At 41.2% G+C, this 19,557-nt stretch overlaps 1 protein-coding gene across 1 annotated transcript in view; it reads left to right on the top strand.

Annotated features, from left to right (window-relative positions):
- LOC140696284 (uncharacterized) overlaps window positions 1–19,557 on the top strand; it is a 355,657-nt gene that overhangs the window by 31,750 nt on the left and 304,350 nt on the right. The gene's annotated exons all lie outside the window — the stretch shown is intronic.

Below are 19,557 nucleotides of genomic sequence, written 5' to 3'. Positions count from 1 at the left end.
CTGTGAAATTGTGGAAAAGTTGCCAAGCCTGGGTGTCCTTACCTGTGGAAGGGGGATTGCAAACATCTGATTTGGTTTGGTTTGGTTTGGTTTGGTTGGGAGAGGATTAAATGAGATAATCTATGTAATGTGCTTAGCCCAGTGTGCCTAACACAGCACATGGAAGTGATTTCACAGATGTGAGCTCATGGTATTGGTAGAGTCTGCCTCGTAGAGGTCGATCACCAGGACTGCTGGCCCAGAGTTTAAGGCAGAGACAACTATTGAGGGGAGTCTCTTTGAAAGTGAAGAAGGTCAGAGAAAATACAGGTGTGAAGAATTGGTAAAACAGGGAACATAGGATCATATTCTGTAAGACTTTCCAATGTGCTAGGAAGAAGAAAAAAGCAAAGAGATCTATTTTGTATTAAATAGTGAGAGAGCGACTCCCAAAAGGTACAGTATAAAATGGGGGTAGAAATGGAAACCCTAAACTGGACATTGGGACTATTAATATTTAACATGTAATTCCCAACAAGTATATGCAGAGTGGAGTTTTTTTTTTTTTCCTCCAGTGGGCTTGGAAGGGAAGGGATGAAGAATACGTAAACCAAGGGAAAGCAGGATACAGTGGGAGGCACAGCATACATGATCTTATTTATTTGCAAAGATAGTGCACGTCTGGGCCAGTTATGAAGCAAGTAATGTTTGTCATCCTGGGACCAAATGCCTCCTGTCTTCATCTTCATCCTACTTCTGGCTCTCTGTGGGCTCTTTACTCAGTGATGTGAACTGTAACTTTCCATCTCCTTCTCAAGCTGCACCTCATCAGGAAAATAGTTCCCAAGGAAGAATTTATAAAAATTAATTGTTATCATGGTGTAAAATTATATCCTAAACTATGACCACTCCCTAGAACTGCATTTCCCAAGCTGTGTTTCTTGAAACTGAATAAGTGGACTGTGGAAAAGCATTCCTGATGTAACATACGTTTGCATATTAAAGGACTGAGAAGTCCTGAAGTTAAAAAAACAAAACAAAACTATGTAATTTTTATTAACTCACTGGTGATATCCCCTTTTTCTATTTTTCTATATTTTCAAAATTTCCCTATAATGAGTATGTTTTACTTCTATAATAAAATATGAATCAAATTATATTAGAATAAAAAAGAATACAGTTTAAGCCACCAAATGTAGCTTCCAGTCTTCGTTTCCTCTCTACCTGTTGCAGACTGTTTGTTTCCCCCCAAAATTCATATGTTGAAGCCCCAACTCCTAATGTGATGGTATTTGGAGGTAATTTTTGGGAGGTAATTAAGTTTAGATGAGATCATGAGCATGGGGTCCCCATGATAGGATTAGTGTCATTCCAAGAAAAGGGAGACCAGAGCTTTTTCTTTCTCTGCCATGTGAGGATATAGCAAGGCGGCTACCATCTACAAACCAGGGAGCAGACCCTCACCCAGACATTAAATCTGCTGGCAACTTCATCTTGGACCTCCCAGCCTCCAGAACTGTGAGAAATAAATATTTATGGTTTAGCCACCCAGTCTGTGGCATTTTGTTATAGCAGCTGGAACTGACTAAAACACTACTCTTCCTGCATTTCTGTAGGAGAACTGAGCTGGCATGATGTCAGATTTGAAAACAGCATATTCTTCATAGAATACCTTTTCTGAAGGATAGCTGAATATGAATAGTTTGTATAATTGTTGGATGCCTCAGATATTTGCCATATTAGAAACCTCCCTCATCCTAATTGAAGGCATGATTCCACAAGGTACCCAGAGCAATTAATTGTTCAACCTAATCAGTCTAAAGTGAGTCAGTCAAATCCTGGGACATAAGAACTTGCAGTGGCAGGGGCATCACAGAATCTGGGAACAACATCCAACTTTGCTCTTCTAAGCTTGCATACAGGCAGGTGGTCATGGACATCAGGGCTGCATTTGTAGGCAGCAACTCAGGGAACAGGCTTTTCCTGGGAAGGAGATCTTCTCCCAAGATTGGGCTCAGGACAAATGGTAAGGGCATAACCCCATATCATTTGGAAATCTCGACTTCACTCCTAGGAAGCATTTACACCTTCACCTGGGGTGTGGTGGTGTTCTATAGGTCACACCCTTCTTGATGAGGGAGCATTTGATGTCTCTGGTATTTTGAGGATAATCAGGGGCCCAACGCTATCAGGTGCTTTTGAAGTCTGTGTTAAACTTAGGTTAGAAAGCAATATATGTTTGACATTCTAGAAAGCAACTTTAGGCTGTTGAGTCCAACAGTGTGGCACAACTTTTCCAATAGGCAATGAAGCAGCTCAACAAGGCTTGTCTCTCTTTGGTGGAAGTGACATATAATAAATACTAATTGGTAAGAATCACCCAGACCAGCAAAGTTGATTGGACTTCTGTCTCAAGTGGGCACTGAGGTCACGATCACACTTTGGTCTTATGGAGGGGTGCCACCTGCAGGCAACAACAGGCCATTTGGGCTTTCCTGAACAGGAGTCTTCAGGCAGAACAAGTTCAAATTCAAGAGAATGTGAACATAGGAGTTACCGTGCTGACCTGTCTAGAAAGCCTGTGAATTAATGACAAGAATTATTAAGTATAATTTTGGTAAAATAAATTTCTTACTGGAAAAAATTCTAACCGATTTGGGAACTGAATTAAAAATTCAATATTCTTAATTTTTAAGCAGTCAGTTTGTTAGTATTAAACTGCCAGATATCTCTTATAAAAAAGAGAGAACAAGGAGATGAGAGGAAAATGAGAGCTGGACAGAGGCCCACTGCTAGGAATTGTTACCTGTAAGAGGAAACACTGAGCACCACTGCAGGGCTCACCCCTTGCACCTGGCCCACAGCCGCGATGGAATCCGGTACTCAGCAAAGTGCGCGCTGAGCTCTCTGTCATGGTGCCTGAAGCATGTCTTGGTCAAGTGTGCTCTCTCTCATTCCCTGTGCAAAATTCTCCGAGTTACAGGAGGACCAGTACTCATGCACAAGACATGTCATGGTAGTAATAATAGCACTTAAATTTACATTTATATGTCTGGTCTTTTCTTAATCTATTTCTCAGAAAGAAAACTCAAGTACTGGACTGTCTGGTTTAAAACCAAACACATGGCAACTGTATTTACTAAAACTTTACTGGCTGCCAGGTACTGTGTTATTTGTATTCACATGTGTATTATGTCTTATTAAACCCTCATAATGGTTCTGTGTGTGAAGTATTTTATTCCTACTAGACAAGTGAGGAAATTAGAGCTCAGAGAGGTTAAATAACTCCCTTGAAGCCACCAGCTCTAGTTTAATCTAATAAGGTAGTGTGGCCTTGGAATATCTAATCCCCTATTTATTTTCCTTTGGTATTTGATGCACTGAAGTGATTCAAGATTTCCCTAAATCTGCCATCAAGCTTTTCCTTAATTGATCTCTGAGTATAGAACACTTCAAAACTGAATAACATCTTTGGGATCTAAGAAAGCATGATGTCTATGAAGTATTTAAAAAAAGATTTGAAAGGTATCATCAATAACCAACTATTGATAAACTTGAGGGAGGCCAAATTTTGCACAGACACACACACGTAAACACACACACACACACACACACACACACACACACATTCCCCCAATAGGTCATGAAAGACAAGAAGAAGACTAATAGGCTTTGGTAGTGGTGTCTCCATGACTTGGTCAAAAGCCTCTTCAGGGTCTCAATATACCATTAAATTTGGGGACCTGCCCAACTGGGATCTCCTTACTGGGTATCTAGTTTGATTAGATTTCTAAACTGCTTATTACCATTTTCAAAACTTTCAAGTGATTTGGTGTAATGGATAGCACCAGATGGAGAGAAACTGATGCCTCTTCCATCTTCCTAAGAAAATGCTCAGAAAAGTCACATGACAGTTTTCAGATTCTCTTAATGGTGTGAATGCTTTAGGCTGTGATTCCTAGAGGTGTGAACCAATTTCTCTCCAAGAGACTTTTCACTCCTGGTTCTACTGATACGTTGACACTTATTGTGAGGGGGCATTTCACAATAAATCTTCCAGAACCATCAGCTGTATATTGGTACAGACTTGATGAATAAGTCTTGATTTAAATCTAGGAAAACAAAAAAGGACTTCTGAAATAGTATTGTTAAAAAAAAAAGTATCTTTATCCATTTAGAATTGACTTACGGCTGCATCAGTATAGCCATTTCTAATTCCAAATTAGCCAGAGGCATTCCCCCTTGACCTTCTGAAAATGATACAACTCCTAGATTTTACTGTCATGATGCCAGGCAGTGGGAACTATTCCTCAACTTTATTTTAAAAGGTGTGATGAGTGTATGACCTGTCCTCCTTTAGAATCTGCACTCAGGACTGACAAATTTGTAAGCAGAGCACTTCTGAAATCCTTGGCAACATGAGCAGAAGTTGGTTTATCTGCAATGATGTGCAGAATTTCTGGGGATAAATATTTGCTTTTATAAGAGGAAGAAGACCCATCTGTTAGAAGCTGCCCCCTGGTCTGTGAGGCATGTAGAGCTACACTAGGGCACTTTATTGAGCCATTAGCAATGTGACATTTGAATTAGCCAAGAGGCTCAGAAATCCCCCAAATTTGGGGGTTGAGAAAGGGTGCAGTTCTAGGGTAGTGTAATGGCCTCACCAGTCTATGGATTTTTTTTTCATGAAATTTAAATCCCTTATCAATAATTGATAGGGCAGATAATAAGCACTTTTCAAGCAATCTGATGTGTTTATCAAATACTCTCATCTTAAATGAAGCAAGAATAGTGAGCGTCTTTAGAAGAACATATGTTGTGCCTCACAGATGTTCAGAAACACAGCAGGAATGTGTTCAGGGTAACTTCATCTTACATGCTTCAGAACACGAGAAGCCTCTCAGCATATGTAAATGGTGAGGACTCTTACTCACAAGGACTAGAAACCTGGAGCAAACAAGCAAGAACACCAAAGGAGGCTTGCTGGGTCCCGGGTCTGGGGGAGCCTGAAGCTGGAGCTCTCTTTGTGACTGCGTTGACCCACATGATGTCACTGGCTTGCTGTTTCTTCTTTACTCTTTCTTTCTAAGTGTTAACCTTATTGCTTTTCTCCTTTATCCCAAACGCTCCTTCCTCCATGTATACAGCTGCCACATGGAGGCTTACTTTATCCAGTTTAATTCCATAAAGGAGTAGGAAGAGCTTCTTTCTTGCCGGGTCTTATGTTAAATCTGAAAGAAAGACTCCAGTTATTCCTGGAGTGTCCTATGCTCATCACAAGCCCACTGTTTCAATGAATGTTCGAGGCACTGGTCATGCTGAATGAGGAAATCAGAAAAGGACTGTTAAGATCCTTGGCCTCCTACAAAATGGTAGGAGGTATGGGGCATTAACAAATAGGTAATTTGAGGTATCATGTGAAATTGAGACAAGAGAAATCTAAAATGATGGAAATCAGACAGATCAGCTGATTGTGACTGGAGCTCTTTCATGAGGAGAAATATTGCATCTGTTAATTGAAGAATGAATTAATTTCAGTGGTGAGAAATCAGAGGCAGGAGGAGAGTCATTCCAGGAAAAAGGAATGGCATGCAGAACTGCAAAGGGACAGGAAAAAGCGGATAGTTAGAACCTTGATGTGAATAAAATATGGGTTTTCTAAAGGAAGAAATGTGATCTAAAGTTAGTAAGAAACATTGGCATCAGATCATAGAAAACTTTGAAGCCTTCATCTTTAACCTAAGTTGTTTCCACTTTTCTAAAAAAGGCTGTGTAGATCCAGTGAAGGTTTTAGCACAAGGAGAGAAAGGATCAAATCATTTATTAGAGTTTCAAATGGCAGTGATAGGAAGGCCTGGATGGGAATTTAATTGACACAGTTTTGAGAAATGCAAGCTAACTGTGGCTGAAGTGGAGTTGGGGGAGGGGGTGGGGGTGCGTCTTGGCTGTGTGAATAGAAGGAATGGGATTGTTCTTCCTGAAGTTCTCTCTCTTCCACAAGGTTTTGGGTGATAGCTATAAATTGCTAGTCAAGGGCAGACTCTATTTCTCTCACATGGCCCCATCTTCTTTCTAAATTCAGATCCACATCTCCAACCAGTAGCTGGCCATTTCCTTGTATGTCACCATCATTTCACTTTCAGTTCCACCACTCCCATCATCTTTTGGTGGCTGCTTAATTTTCTTAACAATTCAGGCATGGTCATTCCTGGGAATGAGTGACAACTTGGGTTGAGTCACAGTGATATCCTTGAACACCAATATTTTTAATGTGGATAAAAATCAAGTTAAAACAAGCATGGAGGACACACTAACATGGGAGAGGAAGCACATAGACACCTGTCTCCTAGCCTGGGTACCAAGGAACAGGGACAGCCCTGCCCTCTTCTGCAGGTAAACTGAGCTGGCTGAAGTGAGCTAAAAGTATAACTGCTACGGACAGCCTGACAGACAGGAGCCGTAGGTCATTTTGAGCAGTGGCAGGTGGAGACTCTTTACAGCTAGAAGCTGAGTCCTGGAGACAAGCCCCCATGCAGTAATGCAGCGGTCCCCTGAGGCTTCATCCAGGGCCAGGAAAATTATGAATATGTATTTGAATACAAGTTTACCAAGACCCAAAATAATAGTGACTTAAATCAGATAGAGGTTTATTTTTCTCAGGCAATAATCTGAGCATAAGCAGCTCAGAGCTAACGTGGCTGGTCACAGTGTCAGCAACACACAGCTTCCATTTCATGGTCTCCTCATGTCCGTGATCCCACCAACAGGAAGGGAAAGAGGGACCTGACCAGGGTTCACTGGAAGTTGTACACATCACTTCTGCTCACATTCTAATGGCCATAATGTAGCCATATGGCTGCACATAGTTGGAAATGCTCAGGCCGTTTGCTCAGCTAATAGTAACAAAAGACACTTACATAGTGCTTCCTGGAACCAAGCACTCTTCTAAGAGCTTTGCACATGTTGACATACAACAACCCCATGAAAGAAGAACTATTATTCCCATTTTACAAATAAGGTAACTAAGGCACAGAGAGGTAGAGTAACTCACCCAAGGTCTTCAGATGACAGGAGTGACATTCAGACCCTCACAGGCTGGTTCCAAAATGTGTGATCTTAACCATTCTGCAATGCTGCCTCTAAATTCAGGGTTCTAGTAGTAAAGGAGAAAGGGGAGAATGAAAGTTGGGGGACAGTCAGTTACCACTACTTTAGCACTCCCACATTCATGTTTGTCATACACAGTGATGGCTCCAGGCTTTGGGATCCTCTCCCTCATTGCTGTGTTCTTCCTAGTTTTCTGTTACATCCCTCACACCCTGTATCCTATAGCCCTGCAGAGATAGCTGACATGGTAACTTCTGGTCTAGTCTCCTGGCTTCCAGCCTCTCTACACTCCAGCCTCCCCTGTAATTTCCCACCAAATGAATCTTTCACAAACACCACTTTCTTCATGTCATGCTCCTCTTTAGAAACCAACAGAGATCAACAATAGTTAAGAGGGTCAACTTCCTCCAAGCCCAGCCTTCAAGGCCCTTTAAAATTTGGTACCAAACGTACATTCCAAATTTATACATCCCTCTTCAGAGCCCACACAGATCCTCTCTGCACTTGTCTGATTGGTCTGTTTTTGCCATATGTACTCCTGTAACCCAGCTCTCTGGATAGAAAGAGAAGGGTCACCTATACATAGGTAGGAATTTTGCTCAAGACCTTTGACCACTGAGATTGGCTGTGTCTTGCCCCAGTTTGCTTGTTTGAAGTCTTCCCATCCCAGCTCGCATCCTACCTGCCCAGAACTCCAGAGTTCTGTTCTGTTACCATGCACACTGAATGCATATATGCCCAGGGGCTCACCCACTAGCCCATGGTGCCCACTCCCCCATCTTCTCTCATTGCTCCTCCCAGCACCTGGCCAAGGGTGTTATTAGCCCTCTTTCTATTTGTATAGTCTTGCACCTCATGAGACAGAGGCCAACTTTTGCTTTATTGTGACTCCCCATTGCAGTAGGCACTCAATATACTTTGCTGATTGGCCCAGGGTTGGTCCTAAGTGGCTTATTTAGTTTTAGTTACTTTTAAGAATCCCTGTAAACAGTGTAACTTGGAAAAGATTGTCCACTAGTGTCCTACAATAAGCAGAAATGTCACATTAAGTCTGCAGGATTACCTAATGTTGAATGTAAAGGAAATAAAAATACTGCATCTTTTCCTTTGTCATGGATGTATACTGTCCCCCGTTAACAGTCAGAAAAAATAGATAAAGATTTGAAAGGATGTTTGATTTTCAAACAGATACTTTTGTGTATTCTGTGTAACAAGAAGTATTAAAGAGCTTTTCCAGATATTTGTAGACAACCTTAAGCTGGAATTGAACCCTAGACATTTCTTGAATTTTGAAAATCATCTATAGGACATGGGGAAGGAAGCCAGTGAGCATTAATGAAAGAGTTTATTTCAGAAAGGGTGGGATCAAGTGCTTCTGGAATGAAAGAGGAGGAATGAAAACTTTCAAAGGGGTACCTTCCCGAAACCTTGTTTGTGCTCTTGGCTCCATAGTTAGAAGGAAGAAGTGGTGACAAGAATGTATTTTAAAGTCAGGGCATTGTAAGCTTGTCTTAGACTTCTGAGCTTTCAGAGTGTTTGTTCAGGAGGTGGTTTCCAAGGTTTTACAACTTTGCTAAAAACATTCGGTCTCCTCTTTAGATCCATTCAGCTGATATCATTTTTAGTGACTTCCAAGGCAGCATTGTTGCTGAGAATTGATACAGCAATGAATCTTTACTAGCACCCATCAAAACTGGACTTTTGTATCTCACATTTTACTTTGACTACATTTTTTTCTTTTGGAAATTCCCTGGAAACCAGCTCTGTCTTGCCAGTTGAATAACAGGTATGGAATTTGTATAATCACTGCCTTGCCACAGTACAACTGATTTGCATCTTCTGGTTAAATGCAAATTGTCCATCGTTAAGTTCAAGGCATTTGCTTCTCTTTAAATGAACAGCACTAAAGTGACTTGTAGACACGACTGTTTGTTTAGCTTGTCTTCTCTCTTTGATCTCATGTTAACATACCTTAATGGCAGGTAATGATTGATAATAGAGTATTGTAAAGTTCAGGTAATAAATACTGCTTAACTCATAATAATGCTGAATAATGTACTTTTTATGACTTGGTTTGATGGAAAATTTCCTTGTCAGCTTGGTCTAATTGTCCAAACAAAACCACCCATTACTTGAAGAAATACATGCCCACCTTAGACACATTAATTAGGGTCATGGCTGGGCTGCACAAAGTATAGTCACACTTTAGTTATCTTTAAATGTAATCTTTGGACAGTCTTACTAATGCTAGACTCAGATTTAATGAGAAACTTTTGTTTACACTTGCTCTTTGAGGCTCACGGGCCTGCATTGGACTCTGGTGATGGCTGTAGACCACATGTACACATCAGGATCTCTCCTTTGAGCCTTCCAGAGGTCATCAATTCTAGTGATTTGAACATCGAAAGTCACAACAGCATGTTCTCTTTATCTTGGCATGGGGGGCAGGGGTATATTTGTATGAAGAGAAAAGGAGTATCTTTTTAATTTTTTATAGCTAAATATTTGAGGACACATGGCATTGAGACTAGAGTAAAAAGTGGATTTGGTGTTCTTCGTGTTGACAAGCCTGGGGGCTGTACATCAAAGTGCTGGGTGAAGAACTGCTTGCTGAAGTATGGTATTTCCATGATGCTTCACTGTCTTAAGTACAAGGAATATTCCAGAGAATACAGTATAATAGATATGCAGGAGGTGACCAATATAACACCAGAGCAGTCCCATAATGAATCCAAAAATAGTTCTCTGAAAAAAAAAAAGCTTGGTTTTAAAGTTGGCTTGATTCCAAATGAGTGAACTGCTGCTATACTCAATTCAGGGGCTAGTTTCCTGCATATTGTGAAAAAGAAGTTGATGTTTAATTTTTCAGATTTGAGCCAAATTGTTTTCATTGATGATAGTTTCATATCTTATTTAACACCTGAATTTCTAAGAAAACTCACAATGGGAAAAATTTTATTCTCACTGTGTTGTAATCACATCATTTTCTTTCCTGACAGTTCTCTGTGAATGACTTGTTCCTTAGCTTTTATATATTTATAGTTTTTATTATCATTAGCTTCACAGAATGGCTCATTTTGATGAATAATATTGTCCACTTCACACACATAACTTTGTTTACTTTTAAGTCTTATTTTTTAAGAGCAGAATATTTCAGATTGGCTTTAAAATAAACAAAATCTGTTTGTCCTTAACAGTTTGCCCTTTTATCCTGATGATTCACTTCATGTTCTTCTTCAGTCTGATTTGGCTGAAATTCTTGAAAGATTACAGAATCAAAAATGACATTCTTTAGCAATTTGGTTTGCCGGATGTATATATACAAAGTCTGGTGTCTTGGTGGGATTTGCTTGCTTCTTTCAATTAAAAACATAAATACTGTTTTGTTATTGTTAAATATGAGAATAAGTGCCTAAAGCTCTCATAGCAGGTAATACACCATGGACTTCGGAAAGTGTTCCAAGTTAAAAACTGCATGCATCAAACAGTAGGTACATTGCAAATGTCACTGCCAATCAACTGCTTTGCCTTTCCTGATGGATGCTTGCTGATATTGGGTGATGCTCACCAATTGACATTTGTCTTGTAAATTTTTAAGACAAACTAATACAATAAGAACGGTCATTTAACCACTGTACACTTGGATTGCATTGATCTTTTCTCATTTTTAGTCATTTGGGTAGGAACTACGTCTTCAGAATCCTGAGTTTTACCTGTTATCTATTTCAAGAGGAATCCATTTCAGCTGTATTTTAATGTCTTTAAATAGGTGTATTTAAGCAGCCTGGAGGCAGTTAGTGCAGATGTTCTTAACCCTGGTTGCATGGTAGAATCACCTGGATAGGTATTTTTAAAATGTTGATATCCCAGGCTCACCTAATTTAAGAAAACTTAAATTAGAATCCTGGGGTTGGGACTCTGACTTTATATAGGGTTTTGTTTTTGTTTTTGTTTATGTTTTTTTTAACCTTCCCAAGTCGTTCTAATATGTAGATCAGAGACTAGAAACCACTGAATGGGAATAATGTTTTTGAAATCCAAAGTCCAAGAGAGCACCTGTGCAGAATTGAGTGGAGCACTTGTTAAATGTACTTTCTCAGGCCTCCCCTGACCCCGCCACACTGAAACAAATGCTGAAGGGGAGGGAATCCACATTTTTTCGTGAACTTCACATGCATATGGAAGTTTGTTACTACTGTTCTCAGGTCTCACGTGAAGAAAGTTAATCCTCACAATAACCCTTTTGCAGTGGATTCTAAGACTGCCATTATACAGATGAGAAAACTGAGGCAACATACCAAAGGTCCCCTTGTTCCACTGTAGAGGCAGAATTTGAACCTGTGTGGCTGGACTTCACAGCCTGTGCACACAGCTCCTTCTCTGTAGCTCCACAGCCTCTAGATATGAGCTCTGCTCCGTGGTGGTTACGTTTGTCCAGCTCTGTGATGAGTGACGTGTTAGTGAAGCACGTCAAGTAAGGGGAAATGTATGGCGGGGTACAGAAACCGGGGGATTAGTTCTGACTGTTGGTGAGGATTTCAGGAAAGCCTTCTTGAAAGGAGCAGGCATCTGTGCTGCTGCTGTGAGGATGCGGAGGACTTCTAGAGGCAGAGACTGTGCAAGCGGGCAGAAGAGTGTGTGAAGCACTCAGAGAGTGGCAGGAGCTGTCTGTGAATCAGTGCTGGGTTGTACTGGGTGAGACCCAAGGCTGGAAAAGCAGATCTGAGGCCTTCTGTAGAGGGATTGGCTTTGGTTTCCTTCTAACCGATTCCAGCCATTCAACCAGTAAATGTTTTTATTCTAATGCTAGATGATGATTGATGAGCAGAGGGGAAAATTTTTTAAATGGAATTGTTAGTCACTGGCATTCAGGAATTAATACTCCAGTAGTTACTCATGGATACTTTAAAGTAATATTTATTAACTTTTGAATAGGAAATATATTAGAATGAAATAAAATCCAAATGAAAAATAAGTCTGACTACCAGCAACCCAGCTCCCCTTTCCAGAGGTAACCATTACGACTCAGTGAAACCTTTAATCTGTCTTCCTTTTTCCCTCTGCCACATTCAGTGGCAATAGTCACATTATCTGTGTCACCTGTAAACCCTCCCAGTCCCATTAACTCACTGAGGTTCAGCCTGGTTATACAACATACATCCAGAGTTCCCATAGATACCCATTCAGCAAACATTATAGAACGCCTACTGCATGTCTACTTTGGAAGGCCTAGACTGGGGGTTGGCAGGCCAGCAAGAGGTAACACTTGCCCTTAGGGATTGCACAGTGTAATAAGCAAAACCACCAAAGCATAATTATGACAGTGCACTCTGGGAAATGTTGTAATAGCAATAAGTGCACGGCTTTATGAGGGTAAGTTGGCTCCGAGGCCCAAGCTTTGTCCAGTTCTCACTGCCTCTGGGCAGAGGAGGATGCTGAGCCACTGAAGCCCTAGGTTCATGCTGTACTTAAGGTGAATTTTATCCTTCCAAACTCACTGTGTTGTTTTCTTTTGCATAACTTGATCCAAATCATTCCTCTTTGTCACGGTCTCTTCCACATCTAGACATTTTTAGATGAGTATTCTCTTGTTATTTTATTATTAGTTACTAACCATGGTTAATTCTCCAGTTCTGTTGACTTATTTTACTTCTAAAGTAATTCTCTTGCAGTATAGTTTTGGGTTTGGGGTAGGTGAAATAAACCAAATTTTGTGAGTTTTCTGCTACTGGCCTGTGGTTTTGAGAACTGCCTTGTTCTATTTAATTCTCATGTGGTCTCGCTGAAATGTCAATAGGTTATGAATATTCACAAGGGTGCAGGTGGCAGTAACTCCTTTTAAAAAAATAACGTGGCATGTAGCACATAAAATTTTTATTCTTTTGATACAGCTTTCCAACCTGTGTTCCAAGGACACATTTCATAAGATGTTAATAGAGATTATACTTGAAAAAAGGATTCCATGGTTTAGTAAGTTTGGGTATGAAGAAATAAATGGGCTTCTTTACTCCAGAAATTCTTACTCTTTAATATGTTAACATACATTGTGAATTTCCAGGAGAACATGGTATGCAATGCTTCTTAAACCTACTTAACAATGAAAACTAGGTTTTGTTTGTTTGTTTTTGAGAAATGTAGCCATTGACCTCTTGGGACATTATTTTTTTTAGATAACTGATGATGTCTAGTGCAGTAGATTCTGCATGTGATATGTCCCCAACAAATAGCTCTCCATCAGAAGAGAAATACTCTTAAAAGTACTTATATACATATTTAGAGTTTACAAACTGTGTTTGTGTAACTAAAGTGGTAGCTATTTTATGTGCATTGGTGGAACTTTCTGGACTACTTTCTTAAGCTCTTTCCTGCGTCCTGGTCAGGTCTTGACCATGAGTGGCTCTGGCTTTACTTCAGGAAGAGCCCCTTTGGCTCTAGGGCTGGACTTCTCCCACCAGATTCCTCTGTCTCCCCCTTTTCAGCCTTTTGACTTTTGTTAACACTCTCCTTTTTTCTCTTCTCTAGCTGCTCCCTCTGTCTGTGGGGAGAGGTAGACAAGAGACAATGACTGTGAAAATAGCAAAAATGGGCAAAGTGGAAAAAGACTTGACAAAGAGAGCGCAGACTAGGGGATGGGAGATTAGGACCGAAGGCGGAGGAGAGAGGCATGGTGACTACAGGCCTCCAACAATCATCTTCAAACATTTTTGCCTCATTTCTTCTTGTGGGCAGATGAGGGATCGAGTGGCATGCAAATCACATAAACTTAGACATCAGAAATGTTCCCAAATTGCAGGGGAGGGCTTGGCAACAAAGGGGAACATCGTCATCTTTGTTCCTATGCAATGAAGACTGTTTTGGAAGTTGCTTAGGAAAGTTCTAGCCAGACAAGCCTTTCCTTTTTGGTGTCACTTTCCCCACCAGATTCTGTGCATCCAAAGTCTTATCTATGTTCCTAGAAAGAAGGACACCATTGTTGACCTCCTTATGTAGACATTCTCACTGCATTGCTAAGAATGAGGAAAAGGATGTGAAGGGAAGAAATAGGATCAGAAGTTCAGAAAATCACAGATGGATGGATGAGTGGAACACAAGAAGCTGCAGACAGAAGTGAGCAGACTTCAAAAGAAAGCCTTCCTTAGGATGTATTACTCAGGATTATATTCAGATGTGAGTGACAGAAAACCCAAGATAAATTGTTTTAAACAAGGTAGAATTTTATTTCTCTCTCATCTGGAAGTATGGGTAGATGGTCTGGGGCTAGTGTGGGGCTCCACATGCCTTGTATCTTTTCTATTAGAGGCATGGCTTTGAACTCATGCTCCAAAATGCTAGCATCAGCATTGTAGGCAAGAGGATGGAGAAAGGAATGGAAAAAAGAGAAAGAGAGGGAGACAGAGGGCACTTATGCACTGTCCTTTCAGGAAGGTTTCTGGAATGATTAGCCAACATTCTGCTTATATCCCATTGGCTATAATTGGCATTGACCAATATCTCTCTGCAGGAGAATCTGAGAAATTCAGTCCTTATTCAGAAAAGCTATTTGTCCAATCAAAGCTTGAGCTCATTTACTGTGGAAGAAGGGGATAACCGATATTGAGGGATGTGGTAGACTGTAATTATTCACAAAACTATTCAGTCCCTCACTTGCCACTGACATCAAACTTAACCACATGACTTACTTCAACCAATGAAACATAAACCAAAGCTTTAAAAGCCAGCCACTAGTTTACCACATCCTCTTTGCCCTATGCCATGGGACTGGCAATGTTCCAGTCAGAGGCTGTCCCATCACGTAGGTCCTGGAGGGAAGATGACACAGAACAGAAGTGGCTTATGATAGGTCTCAGACATGAGTGGAAAATAAACCTGAGATTTTGGGGTCATTTGTTAACTGCAGCATAACCTACCCCAGTGGTTTCAAAGTACAGTTCCCAAACCATCACCATCAGCATCCCCTGGGAACTTGTTAGAAATGCGCACCCTCGGATTAGAAACTGGGGCAAAGCCCAGTACCTGTGGTTTAACAAGTCTTTCAGGAGATTCTGATGTGCCTGAATTGTTCAAGCCACTGTCCTGGTCTGTTTTGACCTAGTGAGAGACTGGAGGTGTCTGTCTCACACATGGGCTTGACTCTGCCACCTATAGATGGAACCAGGGAGCAGATGCTACCATCTGTTTCTCATGAGCAGAGAGAAAAGAAGCAGATTCAGTAACTACAAGAGTGGACGTGGCGTCTTCCTGTCATTTGGTGTGACTTTGGCCCTAAGGGAAGAGACCACAGCTGCAAAAGCCATGAATCACAGCTCTTCAATCCACTGAGGAAATTTGTTCTTGCAAGAAGTGTATAGTTGTACCCATACTCTTGAAGCAGGAGTAGAATGATGCCTTAGAAATCAATTCCTCACTTCTTTGACCTTACGGCTCCCTATTGTTATGGTTGATGTGCCCACAAGCCACGAAAACAGCAAATCTTACACATGAAAGTAAATTGCCCTATTAAATGGTCTATAGTGATTTTTCACAAGCTACTACCACCTCAAGACAGTTGAGACACCTTGTTTGTTCCAAAACATGACTGACAGATTACACTTTGAATTCTCAAATGCGGCTCAGTGTGATGTGTGTGCATCCTGCGGGGAGCAAGCCTATTTTCAGAAATGGCAGAGTGTTGCTCTGTAGGGCTGGAAATAAGCAATGGACACATCCTCGCAGTAAGTTTTTGGTGCCTTTTTCACCCCCTTGCAGAACTTTCTGTATGATCCAGATTCCTCTGCTCTACTGGATAGAATTCCATGTTCTAGATTTTCCTTAAGAATCCAATGTCTCCACTTCCCTGTGTATTAATCTCTTATGACTCCAGGGTTGATGATTAAATCAGTGGGAACTAAGATATCTGCTGGTATTTTGCTGTCTTAGATGTAAGTATTATTTCAACACTGAAAGAATGAACGCCCATGGCCCAGGCTTTAGGAAATGTCTGGAGGAATGAGTCTTCCATGGGACCATAAAAAGAAATCCAGCCAAACCAGGGCAAAATGTAGGAGAGGAGAGGAAAATATGTTTGAGGCCAGGAACCTTGGTATGTGGTAGAGAGGTGGCACTCATGCTCCTCCTTACTTCAGGCAACTGACTGTATTTCCTCCTCTGTGATGCTTTTGTGAGAAATTCAGGTTTCAAATAAAATACCAAATAACCTTAATGAGGCAGCAATTTAGATTGAATCGGCAATATTCTGCATGCATTTGCCTCACAGTGTGAACTGAGCAAACCTCTTGATCGTGTGAAGGAGCAGGCCCCTCATTTGCTGCCTCTGGTTGAAGAGTTGCCATCTTTAAAAGAACAAACATGATTTCCCTAGGATATAACTTTTAATGTGCTATGGCCAGTTCTCAGACTGAGCTTTTATATTAGTCATTTGGCATTTTCCTCAGAGTCCACATGGAAACCCCACTGTCTCATCCTACTAAATGTTCTGTGCAAAATACCACTGCATCAAAGAAGCCAAATGTCCTAAACTCCGTGGGAGAAAACCACAGAGGACACAGCCCCGGGCCTGATTTCTGGGTAGGCTTGCTCTGAACCCCTGGTGCCGCTCTGCCCGGGACCCTCTCCAGGACAGTGCAGGGCCCAGAACAAACCCTCACCTCCACTCCTTAATATTTCCCTATAAGAAAGATCAGATTTAGGTGACCGTCAGGGGAGAAGAGTAGAAGATGTCACACGAAGACACCATGATGCTTAGAGGGGGACCAGAGTGGGTAGTGGGCGAGGAACACAGACCCAGCATTTCCTCTTCTTGTGATTTTATGAACTATCGAGGTCTTTTGTTTAACACTGGTTACTTGACCTTGACAGTGAATTTCGAAACTCTATTTGAGGTTCTTTCTTTCCTTGGAAACAAACGGTGTTGCTCTAAACTATTTAGTAACTGTGGGGAGAATATGACAAGTAAGACAATGGCAAGCAGTTTCTTTCAACTTCTTGCCACAATTAATTTCAAGACCAAAAAGACTTTAGCTCACTTGGTTTGGGGATCAGTCAATGGAAATTTTGAGGCTCTGAGACTGGTAAGCCAAAAATGGAAGGTTCCTCACAAAATTCGGAGGTGAGAGAGATCCCGAAGCTTCTCTTCACTGGGGTGGCTGGTTGGAGGGAGCCACCCAAATGGGTGTAGCCATAGAATGGGCTGACCTGCAACTAGGCCATGGCTCCTGGACACCAGACGTCTTGCCCGTGTGCTTCCTGTCTGTTTCTGCCCTTGTCTTCCCCCAGATTTTTATATCTGTGCTTATTCCTGGTCTGATGGCTACTCACTATTACAGACACTCTTCCTGGTCATATCTCAGCTCCTAACCTAGGCTGAACAAATTGTAGTGACCTCTTTTACCACTGCAGTTACCCAACCAGGTTCCTTTTGCCCCTTGCTCAGCAAGCCAAAGCACTGCATCACCCAAGTTGCAGCAAAGAGAGGGTTTATTTACAAGGCAGCCGAGAAAGGAAATAAGATAACAAATTTCAGATCTGCCTTCCCAAGGGTGAGGGACCACGGTATCTAAGGGATGAAGAATAAAGAAGAAGGGCAGTCTAGGGCATGGGGGAGCTTGAGTAAAGGTGATTGGAAAAAGGTGCAATAATTGGCCTTCTGTTTGCGTGTAACTAAGCTACAGGACTCTGCATGTGTAGAGCGTGATCTGGGGATGGGATTTTCGCCCCTCTGATGTCAAAAGGTCACTGAGCAGATTCTGGTGCATGCCCACCTGGAGGGTTGGGATCCTATCCAGTCCTAACCAGTTCAGCTTGAACTAGACACAGCTGACTCCAAGTTCCAGGAAAATGACTCACGCAAACATCTTACTGTTTCGACTCCATGTCGCATGGAGGGCGTGCAAGTCTTTTGTAATAGCAGTTAAAATGACCTTAATTAGTGAAGACAGGTGAAATGGATTTGACTGAAAATTACCCATGGTTTCCATGCCCCCTATCTTTTGATCATTCCTCAGTCTTGAGGGAAAGGGGGCAATGACCACTGTGGCTACTTCTTGCTGATAAGAGGTGTAGATCCAACAAGAGCTTGAGGAATGAAACTGTTTAGCTCTTATCATTTTCTACAGTTCACAGGGATAAATTAAGAAATATATACATATTGACGTAAAGGCAAATTATTTGCTATTTTATAATTTTTATGTTCACAGTCCACACTTGTACAACATTTCTAAACTGCAAAGGGTGGAACCTTATCAAAAGGCTATAGACACCTCTCCCTTTTAGGCATATCCCTTCCATTCTAATAGGGTGTGATGAGGTCCCACACCAAGGAGGGAGTGTGGGGGGCACACCCTGCACAGCACTGATTGTGTCCAATCTTATGGCACGACCTGCAGTCTGGCCTCCAGGTTGCCTTGTAGCCAAATATGTTCTCTACTGGAAGAAAGTGTATGGTTCCGTAAGCATCTGGGCTGCCCAATCCTCTTCTGCTTGCAGGAACAGAGTGGTAGTTTTGCACTGCCCCTCCCCTCGGGTAAGACCTCTGCCATCTTCTTCTCAGCCTCAGGGTGTTGCCCCTGGCTGCTCCTGGTGTTGCCCTGGCTCAGAACTGCACTGAGGTACGCTTTTTCCTCCTTTCAGCAGCCTCTTCTCTTCTATCTCATTCCTTCTATGTTCTTTGTCTCTCCTACCTCATTCTCCCATCCCTGAAGTATATGGTATTTCCCCTCAGTTTTTCTTACCCAGTCTTCCTCTCCTTCCAGGAGATTCTGCCCTTATACAGAGTGTCATCATCAAGCAAAAAAACAGTAAACAAGAGAAAGTTTTCAAACAGCAGATTTTATTTTTTAAAATTCCATGTTAGTATCTGTGAGTCTAATTTATTTTATTTCCAACCTTTTAATTTGAAATTTTCAAACCTCCCGAAAAGTTGCCAAAATGGTGCTAGGATCACACATATGACTGGTATCTACGTTCACCAGTTGTGAACATTTTGCCACATTTGTTTTCTCCTTCTGTGTATGTATATTTATTATTTCTTTTCTTGCTGAACTATTTAAGAGTTACAGATATCATAACTCTTTATCCCCAAGTACTTCCAAATGTATCTCTTAAGAACAAGAACATTATTTCAGATAACTGCAACATAATTATCAAATGCAGAATATTTAATTGTGGTAACATACTACTATCCAGGGATCCAACCCTGTGAGTCTGTTTAAACATTTGAAGGAAGAATCTGCATTTGGCTTTGGTTTACATAATCTAAAAATAGGGTTTTATTGCAGCTTCACCAAAATCCACATTAACAGGAATGGGTGGTGGCCTAAAGGAAATGCTTTCCTCTCCATGTTCCTTAATTTATTTCACGTATAAAACACAGATACCACTAATAATACCTATCAACCAAAGGAATTTAACTGATGAACTGTAATTGAGAAAGTATTGGTGGGAGACATGTTCTATCCCCACAAAGACCAGTGCCTA

Source organism: Vicugna pacos, chromosome 5 (assembly GCF_048564905.1).
Source record: "Vicugna pacos chromosome 5, VicPac4, whole genome shotgun sequence".
NCBI lineage: Eukaryota > Metazoa > Chordata > Mammalia > Artiodactyla > Camelidae > Vicugna > Vicugna pacos.
This window is presented reverse-complemented; position numbering and strand designations above follow the sequence as displayed.